The sequence below is a fragment of the Fragaria vesca genome, unplaced genomic scaffold (assembly GCF_000184155.1).
Source record: "Fragaria vesca subsp. vesca unplaced genomic scaffold, FraVesHawaii_1.0 scf0512955, whole genome shotgun sequence".
In the NCBI taxonomy this organism is placed as follows: Eukaryota; Viridiplantae; Streptophyta; class Magnoliopsida; order Rosales; family Rosaceae; genus Fragaria; species Fragaria vesca.
The window spans coordinates 1-18155 of record NW_004443396.1 but is presented as its reverse complement, the minus strand read 5'-3'; the positions used below and the strand labels follow the sequence as shown (position 1 = coordinate 18155).

The following is an 18155-nucleotide window of genomic DNA, read 5'->3' as shown; positions in this document are numbered from 1 at the left end:
AGTTTCATCTAATTTAATAATCATTAAGGTGTTGAATTGTGTGAAATGCATGAACAGACAAAAATCTGTCTAACCAGAAATGTTCATGTAAATCACGATTGCGAAAGCCCAAACGATCGTCAAATTGGATGAAACTTGGCATAAGTGATCTATACATTAGGTTCTAAAAACTGAACGGCGGAGATGTGGATACGTGACCGAAAAGTGAGCCAAAAAAGGACATTCACACTTTAATTCGCTCTGGATAGGAACTATATATATATAGGCAAGAAGAATATTGGACAAAGATCTGAGACCCTTCGAGCAGTACCAGCTTGATTTGATTGTTTCTGCAGGCGAGTTAGCCAGCTTGGATGATTTCAGGTATGAATTGATCACTGTAATTAATCAATTTTGTAATTAAAATTGTATATATATATATATGTATATATATATATATATATATTAACTTCAAATTTTGTGTAATGTGGAGTTTCAGTCTTGTGAGCATGGATACTAAAAGATTTGTATGGTGCAGATGTGGGAATTTGGGATCCATTAACATCTTGTGATGAAAAATGGTAACTCTATGGAGCATAACAAACTGAAGTAGTTGAAAATACTGCTCTTCTGTAAGTTATGCACATTTAGCTGTTTATACGAAAACGATAGAGAGCGCACGTGCGCACTCTCTTTAAAGTGCGCACGTCCCTCCGTTCGTCATCGTCTAGTGCCGACGACGGCGCACCTCCACCCCAGAAGACTCCAGCAGCGTCCCCGACCACTTTCCCTCCCCGGCGAGTCTCTTTTTTTCCAATTTTCCAGCGAGATCACCTGAAACTTCAAATAAAGTCGATCTCGCTAGAAACTGGAATTCGGCGAACTCACCGGGGAGGGAAAGTGATCGGGGACGCTGCTGGAGTCCGCTGAGGTGGAGGCACGCCGTCATCGGCGCCGGACGATGGCAAACGGAGGAACGTGCACACTTTAAACCAGTGCGCACGTGCGCTCTACATCCGGCCTGGCTGTTTATATATATTATGCTAGTTTTCATGGAAACATTGCTACAGTTGTTTGCATTTTTTTAGGACAAGAAACCTGATGACTAAAACCTTGTTGCATACACTTCCTTCAAATTTTGGAAGCAAAGAAGAACAAAAGCTTGATTATGATACTAGTGGAAGTGAAGAAGAAGACGTACCCAAAAATAGTGCAAATTTATATACAGGTTTATAAATGCTGAAGAAAAATAGATTTAGATACACAACTGCAAATATTTGACTCAGCTCTTTCTAACTTAGAATAGTTGTATAATAACTCATATCAAGTGATGAAAACCCTGTTTTGTAATTGTATACAGTCCAACGAAAAGTAAAAGAAATCTCTAGTCATTCTCAGCGCCCTCTCTTCTGATAGATTTATTTCCATGCATTTTAAGTAGGGCTGCCACTTGGTTTGGTGAATACCAAACTGATCGAAAACCGACTGAAAATTTATGATTTGGTAAACCGAATTTTGGTAATCGAAATCAAAAAAACCAAAACCGAGAAATATCGAAAAAGTTGGTTTGGTTTTTAGTAAATACCGAATTTACCGAAATTCTAATTATTTAAAGACTTGTATTTCTAAAAACACACAGACTAATAATCTTATCTCACGTTTTCAATTGTATATACCATTTAGTAAAAAACAAGACAATGAATATTAAAATTCAACTATACTTGGTAGCATTCGGGTCTCAATTAAAGCGATCAACTTTAATTCAATGTTACTTGTTATATAAAAACGCTCTTACCTACCCGTCTTAGTCGATTCATCACACACACACATAGACAAACCCACTTAGATGACATGTAACCGCCCATGTAAAAATTTAGGAATGTTTTTACCTCTCTTGATGATAGGGCTCCCCATAGGAAGCACAAGCGTAAATAGGGTTAGCCGCTTTGATCAAGGCCAAACATTATCAAAAATACCTAATTTTTCTACCATAGTCGTATTTCATTATATTGATCACATCATAGTTCACAAGGTTTTGAAAATTTTGCTTCCTCTTTGTAGTTGGTTCACAAAGATGTATATATGCATATAACTTACTAAATAAGTTATACCACATTACCAGGCATGTTGTGGTTCCAATGATTACAATTCACAAAATTAAAATTCGACCGTCTAATGTGATCATTATAGTATAATACAATTATGATAGAAAATTCAATTGTACTCAATAATGCTCGGGTCTTGATCAAAGCGGTCAACCATAATTTAACGTCACTTATTACACAAAAAAGCTTTTACTGCCCTTATGTGACTTATTTTGGTTGACTCTTCCACACACATACTTTCACATAGATGACACATAACTTGTTCATATAAAAATTTGGAAACATTTACATCCTGACTATTTCGGTAGAAAATTAAACCATACTCGATAATGTTTGGATCTGAATCAAAGTGTTCAACCCTGCTTGCACTTCCTCGATCAAACAACAGAGTGGCGGGAAATGTTGGCGCGTATTTTAGTTTTTGACGACACTTTAAGTCGACGGAAAATGGTATAATTATTTACGAGGGGAACAACGATACCGTCGGTAATAATGAAACATTTCCGACAGCAATAACCCTCGGTTTTGTATATATATTATCAGACTCTACAAAATCAAGTGATATTTAAATTTTATAGTTTTGTATTGTTTTGTTATATTTTGAAAATATATTTGTTGTGAAGTTTGGTAATACCGAAAAACCGACATCCGAAGTTGGTAAGATTTATCTCATACCGAAGTTTTTGATTTGGTAATTGAAAGTCATATTTCATTACCGAAAGCTTTGGTTTTGAAGTTGGTAACGCCCATTACCGATTCGAACCGACCGAGTGGCAGCCCTAATTTTAAGTCAATCGATCCACCAACACATGCATTTTGTCTCTTCTTCTATTTAAACCCCATCACATTGCACATGACTTTCCGTTGTCTACTTCCACCAACTTATATATAAAAAAAAGCTAATAATGTATTTTCTCCGAGCGGAAGGAATCGATCAACTCGAAATTGGGGAGGTTTGTTTGCACACCAATAAGGCACATCACCTCCCCTTTTTCGGACGATGTGGGATCTCACATGTACAATTAGAAGTCTTCAATATTAGTATGTATTATGGTAGGCTTGTTTAGGGCCTGGTCGTTACACTAGTTTTCATGAGGCTTATTTTGTGTTTGAATCCATGTTCACTAGTGGGCTATTAGTTTCAACTTTCAGCTATCCATTTTCCATAAGTAGCATGGCAAAGGCAAATGGCAAATGCTTGGGATGGGCTGCAACGGATGCTTCCGGTGTCCTATCGCCTTACGAATTAACCGAAGGCATCCTCAAATCTCCATCAATCTCGCCAATTCGCCAAATATGTTCACCAAATGTGCGACAGGACTACTCCATGCATATTGGTGTGAAAATGTGCTAGAATGCTTGTTCTAGTAGGCATTTTCACACGAAACATTTTGTCTAAACACATTCAAACTGCATTGCTCGCTCGATTGATAATACATTAATTGGCTAGCTAGCTAAGATTGAATTTTTATTTTTTTTATTTTTTCATCAGAAATATTTAAGCTGACGATGTTTTGAGAAAGATTACACATTGCGAAGTTTGTTATGCTAAGGTCGTGTGGCCAAGGAACAAACGTGGAGATGCAATGACCTATCCTATGGTGCGCGCCTGGGTAAGTTTGTATCAAAAATTGCCAAGTAAATGTTCCAAGTGGTTTAATTGAGCTCTTATCTGGTATATTAATCGATATATTGAACTTCAAATTAACAACAGACATGAGATTGCTGGCATTATTGTGCAAGAGGTTGGTCCAAATGTTCATCGCTTCAAAGTTGGAGACCATGTTGGAGTTGGGACGTATACCAACTCATGTATAGATTGTGAGTATTGTAACGATGGCCTAGAGGTTTACTGTGATAAAGGAGTAGTGTTAACTTACAATCGGTTAGATTACGACGGCACCATCACCCATGGAGGTTTTTCCACTTTCACTGTTGTCCATGAAAGGTAAGTATTACTATTTGCTAGCCAAGTCGATCTACATTTCCAGTCGATGAAGCAACTGTGTTTAGTAATCTTATTTTGTCACGAAACTATAGGTACTGCTTCAAAATACCAGAGGACTACCCCTTGGCTTCAGCAGCACCACTGCTTTGTGCTGGCATTACTGTTTACTCTCCCATGACGGACCATAAGATGAACAAACCTGGTAAATCCCTAGGGGTCATCGGCCTCGGCGGTCTTGGTCACATGGCTGTGAAATTCGGCAAGGCCTTCGGACTCTAGGTGACCGTTTTCAGGACAAGCATGTCTAAGAAAGATGAAGCTCTAACTGTGCTTGGAGCTGACAACTCGTGGTCTCGTCTGACCAAGTCCAGATGAAGGTAGTAGAATCATGCACTTGACAACAACATAAACTCCAACGCTGAACCATGACAATTTCAAGACTTAATAATCGGTTTTTTTCAAATGCAGGCGCTGGCTAAGTCACTTGACTTTATCATTGACACAGCATCTGGTGATCACCCGATTGACTTGTACATGTCACTACTGAAGACTGCTGGTGTTCTAGTCCTTGTGGGTGCCCCAAGTGAAATCAAACTGAGCCCTAGCTATGAACCTTCTTATAGGTACCTATTGTAGTAATTCATTTTACATAAGCAGTTTATATAAATAACTTCATTTTAACTTTTACATGAGTGTTTTATACATGAACTTGAGGTAACTTTGTAATTTTGTCAGGTAAGAGGTCAATTACCGGTAGCGCAACAGGTGGTACAAAACAGATTCAAGAAATGATTAACTTTTGTGCTATACTCAGAAGTTATATCCCAACACGTACAGAAGCTTTTCCAATTCAGTATGTGAATGAAGCTATTGAGAGGCTTATAAAGAAGGATGTTAAGTACCGCTTTGTGGTAGATATTGGAAACTCCCTGAAATGAAGATGGTGATTGGACAGGTTACATTGAACCAATATATGAGCATAAAAATACGAAATCTTTACTTGATGTAATAGGGATTTTATGTTCTTTAAGTTTTCCTTCATTTTGATACGAATAAGGAAGTGGCTGCCTCACTTATATGAATAAGGAAGTGGTTCGTCCAGTATAGCATCCATTCGCAGATTGGCAGCATATAGAACATTCACTTCAATATCATTTCTGTAATAGAATACTTGTTTATCGACTTTTCTAGTCTAGTTTAGAAACTTTCATAACAAAATGGGGTACAGAACCGATTCCATCCCCTGTTAAGTACCAAAGCTTTCTAGAGTGATTGTTGTTTTAATCTTTAGAAAGCCTTACAGCAAATGCACCCATTTTGGGTGGGTTGAACCAATTTTCAACTCGGGTTAATATACTATTCATCCAAATCATTCCTTGGTCCTTTGTTCGACAATACAACAACAAGATTGATCATAAGATCAATTACTATTCATATTTTATATGGACCGTCAGATCTTGATCTATCTAAACGGCCCATATTAAAGAGTCATTTTGGAAAAAATTGTCAGCCCCATGTGCATGTCCACTCCCAATGTGCAATTTGGTCTCACGTAGGTCCCATGGAGAAATTGGTCCTGGACTAAGAGATGGGTTAATCTTTAACCCAAACCACAGTCCATCATGGTAGGTCCCACATGAGACCCAGCATCAACCCAGTCCAATTTTTTGTTGCTGGTTGCAGTTTTTGGTCCAACCCATATAAATGATCATTTGCTGCATTTGCTCTTAGGTGTGTTTTTTAGGAGCAATTGTTGTTAAGTAGCATTGCAATTTGTTTGTGTAGTACTTGTAGTACCAACGCTTTCTCTGAGTGATTGTTGTTTTAATCTTTGGAAAGCTTTAAGTGTGTCTTTTTGAAGCAATTGTTGTTAAATAGCATTGCAATTTGCTTGTGTAGTACTTGTGATATATTGGGAATGCAACGTTGTTTTCTCAATAATGCCGGTTTGTTTTGGATGATTTGATGTCACTATTTCCCCTATAGCTAGTATTGTAGTTGAGTTTGTGTAGCACTGGCTATAAATTGCAAATGCTACGTTTCTTCTTCCTAATAAATAAATTAAGGTAGAAATTCTTTTGGTAAGATGTAATTATGATTGATATGATTCACCAATTTTGTTAGTTATTATAGGCGTTCAATCCATTATAAACTTCATAAAGCTATACGGTTTGATAATTTGACTTGACTTATACAAAATTGCCTGAAGGTGACAATTACAAAGCGCTGATACCATAATATTTTGACACGTTGCTACATAGAGTTACCTTTATACCCTTCTAACCTTAAATGTCTTCTGTTTTGTTTCACTATATAATGATGTCTCTCTGCCGCATTCTCAGACCAACCAAGATATCTTATAAAGTTTTTCTTACTTCGTTTCTATCGTATAGCCTTGGCTGTTTTCTCGACATACCTAGATCTGTGCTCTCTATGTATCAATATTCGTGATCTAGCCACCTACTGGATTCCAGACATAAAAAAAATGAGGTAAAATCAAGCACTCTACATTGATTTAAATTACAGTTCAAGTAGTTCAAATTCATCTATATTGGTGTTTGATTTCAGAGATTTTATTTATGTTGGTTCTTCTTTATTATCTAAAACTTCTTTAAAAAATGGAAATAGTGATTTAGGGGTGAGCATTTTGGCATTGAGAAACCATAATTTTCTCAAAGCACATACAGCTAGGCCTTCAACAACATTGATTTGGCCGTCCTTGCATATCTTTGACCGAAAATCATGCAGATCTAGTTTAGATCTAGCCTAGATCTAATTAAGAATATGCAACTATGTTTGACCTGACAAAGTATAGCTTCAATTTGCGAAATCAGTAAAATATTGTCAATGTTGGTGTGGATGCTGAAAATGATTAAATCAAAATATTCAATTCAATGGTAGCGAGATCATTGAGTCATTTGAGTGAACGATAAATATTTCACTCCTTGTTTAAGCAGGATATATAGTTGAAAAATCTATCTACCTAAGACTTATGAGCAACCAAATTGACATACGAAAGCCAAAGTTGTAAGAAATGATCAAAGATAAAAAAAATATCAACGAACATTTTATGTGATCGATAAATCTCTCACTCTCTTTTCTCGCTTCATTCTTATTGCATATCTTCAACAAATTATATGTACATCTACTAGGTCCAGTCTTGATCTAGTCAGATCTGATCGAGATTAGCCAAACTGGCCTGATTTGCTAGAGCATATATATCCTAACTTTGACCCAAATTAGTCCAGACTATGTTGGATCTGGCGCTAAAGTTGTGAATTTGTAACACATTTATTAAAATAATTCAAATACCTTATCGATGCTATGGAGCTTGCTCTTAAGTAAGTTGTCATAGACTTCATTTTAGCACAAATTATTTGAAATTAGATTTCAGAAAAGTACATTTCATCATACATGCTAAATCCTTTACAACATGGGATCTCCTTCCATGTCTAGAGGTATCCATTCCTCACCTTTTTTTGATACACTATAACATGTTACCAAGGTTCCCCATTAACTGTGTTAACAAGTATTGTTAACGTTTCCAAAATTCAGAGAAAAATATTTTATGTCTCCTCCTCCTCCTCCTCCTCATTCTTCCTTCATTCTTTTTTGAAACCGGCAAAGATTTCAAAAACTCTGCAAACAAGTATTGTTAACGTGTCCAAAATTCAGAGAAAAAGGTTTCAATTCTTGTTGGCGAGCTCGGAGGCTGTGTGCGTTATCGTGAGCATGTCCGATTGTATTGACGAGATTTGGGGCTAATCTTGCGATGCCGTGTGCGACGGCATGGAGAGAGCTGTGGAGGAAGATAGAGGAGGGTACTACTCTATTTGTTGTTTATCTCTACTATTATAAAACTAACAGTTAGTAAACACCAAATTATGTTTTACCACTATTACTCATTTTAAGCTAATACTGATTATTAAGAACATGATGAAGTATAAAGTGTAGAGAAAGAGATAGCAAGAGAATCATTATCTTATTCATTGATAGGAGCCTTTTATATAGGGAATTACACAATACCAATACGGTGGTAAGGATATGAATACATAGATCTAATCTAACTACATATCCTATTGGCATAAGGCCAAGGCACACAGGTAAATAAGTATCTAGAAAGATACAGAATATCCTAGAACACTCCCCCTTGTGCCGCGCGCTGATATGCCGATGGTGCTGATCTGTTGCCTCGTCAAAAACCTCGTCAAGTCACAAAAACCCTGTGGGAGAAAAACTGAACCTTGATCGTAAGAGAAAAAGAGTACAACGCACCCTTCACATTTGATAGTGACATGTATGTATGTGCTAGACTCCCCCTGAAGTTCGCACCTCCCCCTGATCTTTACATCAATCATAGGGCTCTTCCTGATTCTTACTAATCACAGAAATTTCAACAACTTAGCATGTCAACGCTCTTTAACATGTCTTCAAATGTGGCATTAGGCAATGATTAACTAAACCATGCCGTATTGTCCTCAAATGATCTTTTACACTTAGATCTTGAGGAGAAGGCCGCTTGTGAACTCAAAACATAAGTTCGTGCAGGAAATCAGATTTCCGCGCAGCATGACCTTTAGTTACTAGAAAAGTCGTAACTTCCTCTAGGAAATACATATGAACGAACCGTAAACGGTTTTGGAAACTAGGCTCATTTAGCTTTCCAACCGTGTATTACACAGGTTTTGGTTCGTCAGGAGCTATTCACAAAATCCGGTCGAAGTTGACTGTTTTGCCAAAATCAGATTCTCGGACAGATTCGTCCTACTTTACGAAAACGGCCATAACTTACTCAATATGATAGGTATGATCAAATGGTTGGTTTCCCTGGAAAGTAAACACATAGACCTTTCCAATGGTACCAATTTCACCATTTTCCAGTGAGTGAGATTTCTTGTAGGTCCCGTGGAAGTTGACCTACAAAACTTGGCAGATTCTGATTTTGCTTTTAATGTGTCTTTCGTATGTAGGGATAGAATTAGTCTCAACATTTCATACCATTAAGTATTGAAAAAAAAGTTACTGCCATTACATTGGCATTGCGTGGGCGCATAGCTATACTTAGCTTTACAACTTTTCATAACAAATGAGATGTCAAGTCTTTCCTATTGTGTTGAGCACATTGATGCGTCTAATTGTACTTAGATGGGAACTCCATCTCTTAACACATATTTGTCATCTTGCTTTAGACAAAACAATGGATCTCTCTTTAGAGTAAAGACTTTGACTAATCATGGGAGTATATGTATGCCTCACTTTCGTTAGAGCGCCTAAGCCGATTGATGAAAAATCATCATCAATACAGTCATCGAGTGTCTTATCGAGACCATGTCTTCCCAAGATCTTTTTCTTCGGATGTTGATACATATTGGCATCTCTTGATCCATCAAGAGTCCATGTAAATCCGGAATGAACACGCAAAGGCATAATTCGCCATATCCCTTCCAAATCAAGTAGAGTCCATGTGCGTTTCAATACATTTAGCAAACACATGCTCATGTGGTCTGGAGCCACTTGATTTGGATGAATGAAGTCTGTTCAAGACCTTCATGCATATCTCTGATCCCGTAGAGATGTTATTATGACCACATTCATAGGCTGCTTGTTCAGTTATTCGGAAACTACCAAACTGACAAAGTAGTGGAGTTCAATGACATCCATTACGAAAGAATATCTTATCGTAGTCGATCTCAGTGCGTGTTAGTGAGATACCTTGCGCCATAAGGTGAGTCTAAGCTCTTGTTCTCACTACGCTATCTAACAAAGGCATAGTTGATAGGGTTTAGCTTGCGGTGTCGGCATCACCTGCCCAAGGACCTATCTCTTTGTTATGCTGGATCACATCTTTCCATTAGGCCAATCAACTAAGTTGATATCCATCAACGAAGGGTGGTTCGATAGTAGACTCATTATCTCATGTCCTCATGTACACTAGTGTAATACTTGTAGAGATCTCTATATGGATTGGATTTGACGTTGAGGCGTCCCCCAACGATAATCACAATTCAAACTTCATGAAATAGATTTGAGTATCACTAATCAATGGATTAGGTTGTGCCAAGCTCGATTTCTTCCTAGTGCGAGAAAGTATCGAACCTAAGGGCCTCCCTCCTTTTGGGGAGCCACACAGCCTTGTGACACCAATTTTGCCACTATATTGCGTCACTATATCACCATCCATGGTGATGGCGTCAAAACCAACACCTTTTGGCCGCACCATATCCTTTTGTAGGACATCAATCCTTCCAGACATATTTGCAGCATGTGATCTCGTCACTTTAACACTTTAAGCATTTGGGATCAAGATGAGACTTAGTAGGGACAAACCACGACAATTCACGTCGTTCCACTTGAACACTTGTGTTCTTATCTCCCCCTAACGGCGGGAATATTGTCTCATCAAAGTGACCATCCGCAATATAGCGGTGAAAGAGATCGCCTAACAAGGTTTCTACATATGCGGATTATAGGTGGAGGTTCACATCCAACCTAAATACTTATTCATCTCAAATGACTCATCATTGTACGTAGTGGCAATGCGATTTGGCACCTAGAAATAATATCTAGCCAAGCTCAAGGATTGGAGATCTGTTTCAATTTTGTTTGAGCTCAAGGATTGCAATCCTGGTACACAGTCACAAGCTGTAGTACAAAAATATTCAATGATGGTGGGTCGTAGATGAATAGTAAAACTGCATGCAAATATTGCATAGCCCCAAGACGCAATAGAAAGATTGGTGCGCATCAATAATGTTCTAGCGACAAGCTAAAGTTGCTTAGTCGTATCCTCGGTGAGACCGTATTGCGTGTGAACATGGGGTACACGACACTTCAACTTACATCCCGATAAACTTCTTTAAAGAATGGGTAGTGAACCCGTAGAGGTATAAGCAGTAGATAATAGTGTAACACATGACCAGTGTGTTAACACTTCAACCAACACCATAAAGCATAAAAGGTGTCCGCAAGTTGGTTGTATCTATCTACATAATTTTATGTAAGAATAGAATGTTCACTTTTGTGTTATTTAGCGTAGGAGGGTCTCACTCCTAATTTAGCTAAAGAATAGGTTTTCAAAACGAGTAATAAGCATTGCAGGGGGCCAATGCGACATCGAGGAAAGGCCGGTGCACCTCAATTGCTTGAGGAATTGACTTGACGGCCTCTGGGAAGTTGGAGCCGTGTTCGGGTGACGTTAATGTCCCTCGGGTCACCACCATGCTTCATGGTGATGTTAGATCTCGAATGTCTTCGTTTTGAGCAGAAGAATGGATGTCCATGAGAATTTCTCAAAATTTGGACAATTATATCTCTTCCAGGAGACCTTAATTGGTCAAAACCAAAGCCTATATGAGTCAGTGTCCTAAATATCATGTTTGGTGACAACATGGGATTCGATATTCGAATCATAGTGACATACAGTCCACTAGATTGACTCATGAATTTCTCCAAGATGCGCTTCAGTCCGCATTCATGAGAGGTATACACAAAAGAATTCTTGTTTATTCTCACAATGTGTTTTCAAATGAAAACTATTATCATGAATGTCTTTAAAGCTCAATATGGTTCGATTGCCTCTCAATGCATAGAGGGTATCTGTGACATTGATCATGGTGCCATGAGGCATCAAGATTTAAGCTAAACCGCGTCCTTGAATGACCGGTATGATTCAATCATTGTAGTCACAGAAGATTTACAAAGGCACAAAATCCAAAGATAGTTGCCGGTTCCTTAGAATGTTGTGGATAGTTCCACTATCTACGAAACACTCAATGTCTCGATGAGACATATCTACAAGAAGGAGTAGATAGGCTAGTTAATAGTTCCACTTGAACCATTTAGAAGGATTGAAAAAAGCTACGAAAAGCTGCAATCCTGAGAGTGCATAAAAATTTCCGCGCAGAATGACTTTTACGCACTAAAACAGCCATAACTTCCTTGTTAAAATAGATATGGATGAACCGCGAAAAGTTCTAAAAACTAGACTCATAGAGCTTTCCAATGATATAAAGCTCACCGCCTGGTTCGTCCGGAGCTGTTCACAAAGCTCAAACGAAGTTGACTGTCCAGAAGGGACAGATTGCTGTTTTTCGCAGAATTGGCAGGTGCGAAGCTGTGAAGCTTCCAGGTGGCGTGTAGGCTTTTGCCTTAGCCACAAGTGACATGTGTATGATCAAAACCAAGTCCTTTCGGTCATTCTAAGGTCGTAAACTCCATGACTAGTTAGCAAAAGCTCCTTGACATGAACATAAACTAACTCAGAGGACCTAGAGGATTAGATCATGATGATAATTTTCCAGATTTTGATAAGTCTTCAACGTCTTTTGCAAGACGGCAATTGGTTTAATAGCGTAGGGGGATCTAAAATCAAAAGCTTTCGATAACTCCAAGTCAGTATGACCAGGCATGTCCGTGGAGGGTCGGTAGTGCGAGGCACACTTGAAACCACTATCTCCTTAATTTCGGACAATTCTAAGACATCACACTGAGCTTGGATGAGCCTAGTTGAACAATTGATGATGGAAAATCCGCTATAGGGTAGAAGACTTAACCGGAAACACGTGGACGATCCTCTTTGAGGATGCAGTGCCATGAGTCATCTTCAAAGGAAGAGACCAAAATCCGCACAATATGCGATGTAAGAATATACATCTTTTTTGTAAATCAATATGAACCATAAGAGGAGAATAGTTTCACTTCGAAAAAATTCCCAAGGCATTCATTATTGCTAATGTGAGTATATATCGAGGTCTCGATGTCTTATTACATATAGCTTGGAAAGAAAATCAATGTCTAGCCAATGACATCAAAGTCAGGGGTAGCTAGAGCTGTTGATTTTTCGTACTTTTTGTATGCATTCATAATTTGAAAGAGCTTGACAATTTTGAACCAATGATCCGAATATCCACAACGGTTGCATTGTTATGAGCTGACGTGAGTAGTTTTGACAAAATGGTGTCTAGACCGGGAGTGTCGCTATTAGAGCCGGCGACACCTCCCCCTCTTTTCTAGACATCGGCACGACGTTTTCTGCCGTTGCCATGACCCATATTGTTGTCCCCACATTAGGGGATAATCCTAAATAAATTTATCACATTAGCGTATATATACAATTCCCGTTTGTATGATCAAAATCAAGTCTCGTTGGTAATTCCAAACCAACTTGGAGGACCTAGAGAACTTGATGATGATCGAGTCCGCTAAAGGTTATGGATCATGATGCCACAAAAGATCATCGACAATATATAATCAATTAAGGTGGTAAGCAATCCACTTGACTAATAACTCTCAACAAGTAGAGTTATATGGACGTTTCAAGAAACGCTCCATGAGTGCAGTCCACAGTACTTTGTGGTCATTACTTTTTGCACAGATTGCCATTGAAGGCTTGTCGATGTAGCGCGTCAAAGACTTTAAGCGCATGAGATGTGAAATCTCGACATCTAGGCTTATTAGCCTGGGGGTCAAAATATGTGGTTTAATCCTTTCCAGTGAAAGGTTCCACAGATACCAAATGAAGATTCGCCTTAGGTATTGGGTACGTCAAAACTCAATGAGCAGAATGTTACATTGCTCTTGCATACAAAACCAAGCTGTTATGAGACTCGATAGAGGTCACAAACAATGCTTTTAATGGTTTGTCCTTCGGATTGATCATACATAATCCAGAAAAAGCAGCGAATTGATCAAACACAATTCTGAAAAGGCCTCGGATTGATCAAACACGATAGGGAGAAAGGTCGGGTTGATCATACACAACCCGGACAAGGAAGCAAGAGTGATCAAACATACTCTTGACCCGCGAATAAAATTCCAGGATTTTTGGTACCTGCACACACAAAATCCCAAGCATAGAATGGAGATGGAGAAGGGAGGAAAGGATTTTATCCTCCCCGAGTTATTGAACTTGGAAAAGTTTAAGGTTTCAAAACATACCTTTCTGGTTTCCTTGGAAGACGAGCAATCTTGAAATCTTTGGTTTCTAGAGGCTGCCGAGAGGAGAAACAACATTTCACCTACTTATACTTCGCATTTGGGGCTGAAAATTTGACAGAAGGAGCAGCTCTGGATGGGGAAGCTGCTGTCAAAATTTCAGGTTGATCGGAGCAAGGGAAGGTGGTGAACCGGTGGTCAGTAGCGACGGCGGTCTGGAATCTTCCGACGGCCGGTTCGGAGACTTTCCGACCGGTTCTCAGGGTGAGGCCGGCGGCGTTGGATCCGGGACGGAGAGATATTTCTGGGGATATAAAATTCCAGCGGAGGGCAGTCGGAATTTTGGTCGAAAATCGAGAAAAACAAGGCTGCCCGATTTTAGGGTTTGGAAAACAAATGGTGGGCTATTGGCTCTAGGGTTAGAACAAAGTGCATGATAACGTGATGAAGTATAAAGTGTAGAGAAAGAGATAGCAAGAGAATCATCATCTTATTCATTGATAAGAGCCCTTTATATAGGGAATTACACAATACCAATATGGTAAGGATATGAATACATAGATCTAATCTAACTACATATTCTATTGGCATAAGGCCAAGGCACACATAAAGAATATCTAGAAAGATACAGAATATCCTAGAACAGAACAAGAGTTATTATAATAAATATCAAAATAAAATTAAAAAATAAAGAGATAATTGGGCAGAAAAAATGGGTAATGCATTGTATATATAATCGGATAAGTTTGATAACTAGAATAACTGCATTATTAGAGAATTGTATTAGCACGGGTGAAATGCTAGTTATAAGAAAGAGAGAAGAGAGGCTTTGGGGACTGATACTAGTTATACTCAGCCACTCTTAATATTCCTAAGTAGGTAAAAGATCCTCTCCTTTTTTCTTACAGTGGATTAATTTGTCTAAATTGTATTTATCAGTCACTAGTTGTCCAATTGTTGAATTTGAAAGGATTCTTTATCATTCATCCTTAATTGTTCATGACTATCCCAATTTTATAAGGTGTCAAACTTGCTCAAGGAACTAGGTATTAGGGTCACCAGTTTGCAGACATGAGACAACTAACATCTCTTTAGGATGCTTATGGAAGTGGTATCAGAGAAAGCTATGGATTGGAAATAAGGGCAAAGGAATTCGAAAAATCAAAGCGACTTGGTGCTGATCGTTGTGCAATTCATGCTTATTTTGTTCCTTATTTGTAAGGGATTCAGCTTTTCTGGAGGTGTAGGAGTGTTTCAGTTTGTACAATTGAGGATTTAGGGCAGAAATCAGAGACCACAAAATCACTTGTAAACGAGCTGTGTATTTCAAAACAATCATCAGGTCCTGCCAATGGTTTTATCCAAATAACTAGTACAATGAGGTCAAGTGACTTGAAGCTACTTTTTTAATAATTTGAATCTGAACAACCTCAACGGAGACAACCTTTCATTTGTATGACAAGTAAGTATGTTTTATACATGTTGCTGAACTTTTGGTTTAGTGTCTACAAACATGAAAGTTGATTATGTTTTGGTCATATTTTAAGTAGTCTTTAGCTCTTTGTAAAGACATGTAAAGACATAAACCTGAGGTTGTATATCTTTAGTTAAATTAATTTCTGTTAAATTATTCTACTCATTTTGTAAAAAAAAAAAAAAATCTACTCATTTCATATGCAAAGTTTACTAGTTTCATGAGAGATTTGCTCATACAAAGTAGACTTTTATATGCTCAGTACACTATTTTCTTAACACACTTGGTCATAGTTGTTCTTGAGAGTGGGGCATATTCCTTTTACATGCAAGGTTTACGTATTTTGTAAGACAAGTGTACTCATTCTATAGGCTAAGTCTACTAGTTTCATGAGATACGTACGTGCTCATTTAGATATAGACTTTTGTATGTAAAGTCTACTCATTCGGTATGCTAATTATACTATTTGATGAGATATTTGCTTATATAGAAGTAGACATTCTATTTTTCTGCTGCAAAGGCTAAGGTAACATCAATTTTGTTTAAGACAAGTTATTTCGGAGCGTACATGTAGTTTCTGATTTTAACTCAATCTTTTGCACATGAGATAAGTGTCAAGGAGCAGTTGAAATATGAGGTGGCGAAGGCTAAGGCGATTGTTGCAGAAGATCATGATCGTCACCATTGTGGTGATGAATGGCATTAGCTGCTGTCATTGCCAATATCTAGTCCATATCCCCAGACTTTTTTGCACGATAGTCGTCCCTGTAAACGCTGAGATCCACATCATTGTCATCCTTACTAGCCCTTGACGAACTATCGTACCTCTTTCACTCATCATGGGGGGAAAATGGTGTCTCTACGGGGAATAACTTCAATGTCTAAGCAGACCACACAAGAGGAGCAGAGACTGCATGAGCTGACACCAGAGGAGCGTAGACGAGAAGAGCAAGAAGAGCAAACACTGACGGAGTTAACAGTGGAGGAGCTGCAACAAAAGAATTTGTTGGCGTAGGCTGAGCTAAGAGGATTCGGCACCTTAAGGGCACTTTGTTTTTGCTTAGACGACTCTGATAGCATGTTTACTAGCAGTTCTTCTGAAGTTACCTCATGAGAAGCCACATCTATGAGCTTCTTTGAGCTTGAAGATGTGCCAACATCAGGAATATGAGCAGCAAAGCCTATCATTCTTGGCTCCGACGACTTGGACAAGGGCGATGGTCCTGTATGTATGTAACTATGTACCTTTTCTAATGTATTCAACTAGAGTTTTTTTTTTTCTTTTAAGAATAGATAATTGTGTTTTTGGTTTCTTAATAATGAATGTTTGGTTCTCACTTTGATAACTACATGATTTTGTACGGACGAAGCCTTATATGTTTGATGCAGATGGTCATGCTTTTTGGAGATTGACATGCTATGATGATGGAAAGGATGTGTTGTTTTAAGGTTTGTTTTACCTTTGTCAATATAATGTGTAATGTGGAGTTTCAGACTTGTGAGCATGGATACTAAAAGATTTGTATGGTGCAAATGAGGGAACTTGAGATCCGTTAACATCTTTTGATGAAATGGTTCCTCTATGAAGCAAGACAGAAAGAACCGGCTAGCTGAAAAATTAATACTACTCTTCTGTAAGGTATGCACATTTAGTTGTTTAAATATGTTCTGCTTAATTTTCATGGAAACGTTGCGACAATTGTTTGTATTTTTTTCAGGACAAGAAACCTGATGACTGAAACTTTGTCTCACACACTTCTTTCAAGTTTTGAAAGAAAGGAAGAACAAAAGCTTGATTATGCGACCAGTGGAAGCAAAGAAGACGACGTACCCAAAAGTAGTGCAGATGAGTAACATACAAAAGATCCACATTTTTTGTTTATAGTTATATACACAGGGATATTTGTATACACAGCTGTAAGTATTTGACTTAGCTGTTTGTAAACTTAGAATAGTTGTATAATTGTACGTATATAGTCCAAAAAGTAAAAGAAATCTCTGAATCATTCTCAGCACCATCTCTTATGATAATTTTACTTACATGCATTTTGGCTCTTTCTCTATTTGAACTAGGGCTGCCACTTGGTTTTGTAAATACCAAACCGATCGAAAACTTACTAAAAATTTATGATTTGGTAAACTGAATTTTGGTGATCGAAATAAAAAAACCGAAACCGAGAAATACCGAAAAAGTTGGTTTGGTTTTTGGTAAATACCGAATTTACCGAAATTCTAATTATTTAAAGACTCATATTTCTAAAAACACACAGACTAATAATCTTATCTCACGTTTTCAATTGTATATACCATTTAGTAAAAAACAAGACAATAAATAGAAAAATTCAACTATACTTGGTAGCATTCGGGTCTCAATTAAAGCGATCAACTTTAATTCAATGTTACTTGTTATATAAAAACGCTCTTACCTAACCCGTCTTAGTCGATTCATCACACACACAGACAAACCCACTTAGATGACATGTAACCGCCCATGTAAAAGTTTAGGAATGTTTTTACCTCTCTTGATGATAGGGCTCCTTATAGGAAGCACAAGCGTAAAATAGGGTTAGCCATCTTGATCAAGCCAAAAATTATCAAAAATACCTAACTTTTCTACCATAGTCGTATTTCACTATATTGATCACATCATAGCTCACAAGGTTTTTGAAAATTTTGCTTCCTCTTTGTAGTTGGTTCTACAAAGATGTACATATGC

At 37.9% G+C, this 18155-nt stretch overlaps 1 pseudogene; it reads left to right on the top strand.

The window, feature by feature from the left end:
* Positions 1-3258: 3258 nt before the first annotated feature.
* Positions 3259-4970, top strand: LOC101312793 (annotated as a pseudogene).
* The last annotated feature ends 13185 nt before the right edge of the window (positions 4971-18155 follow it).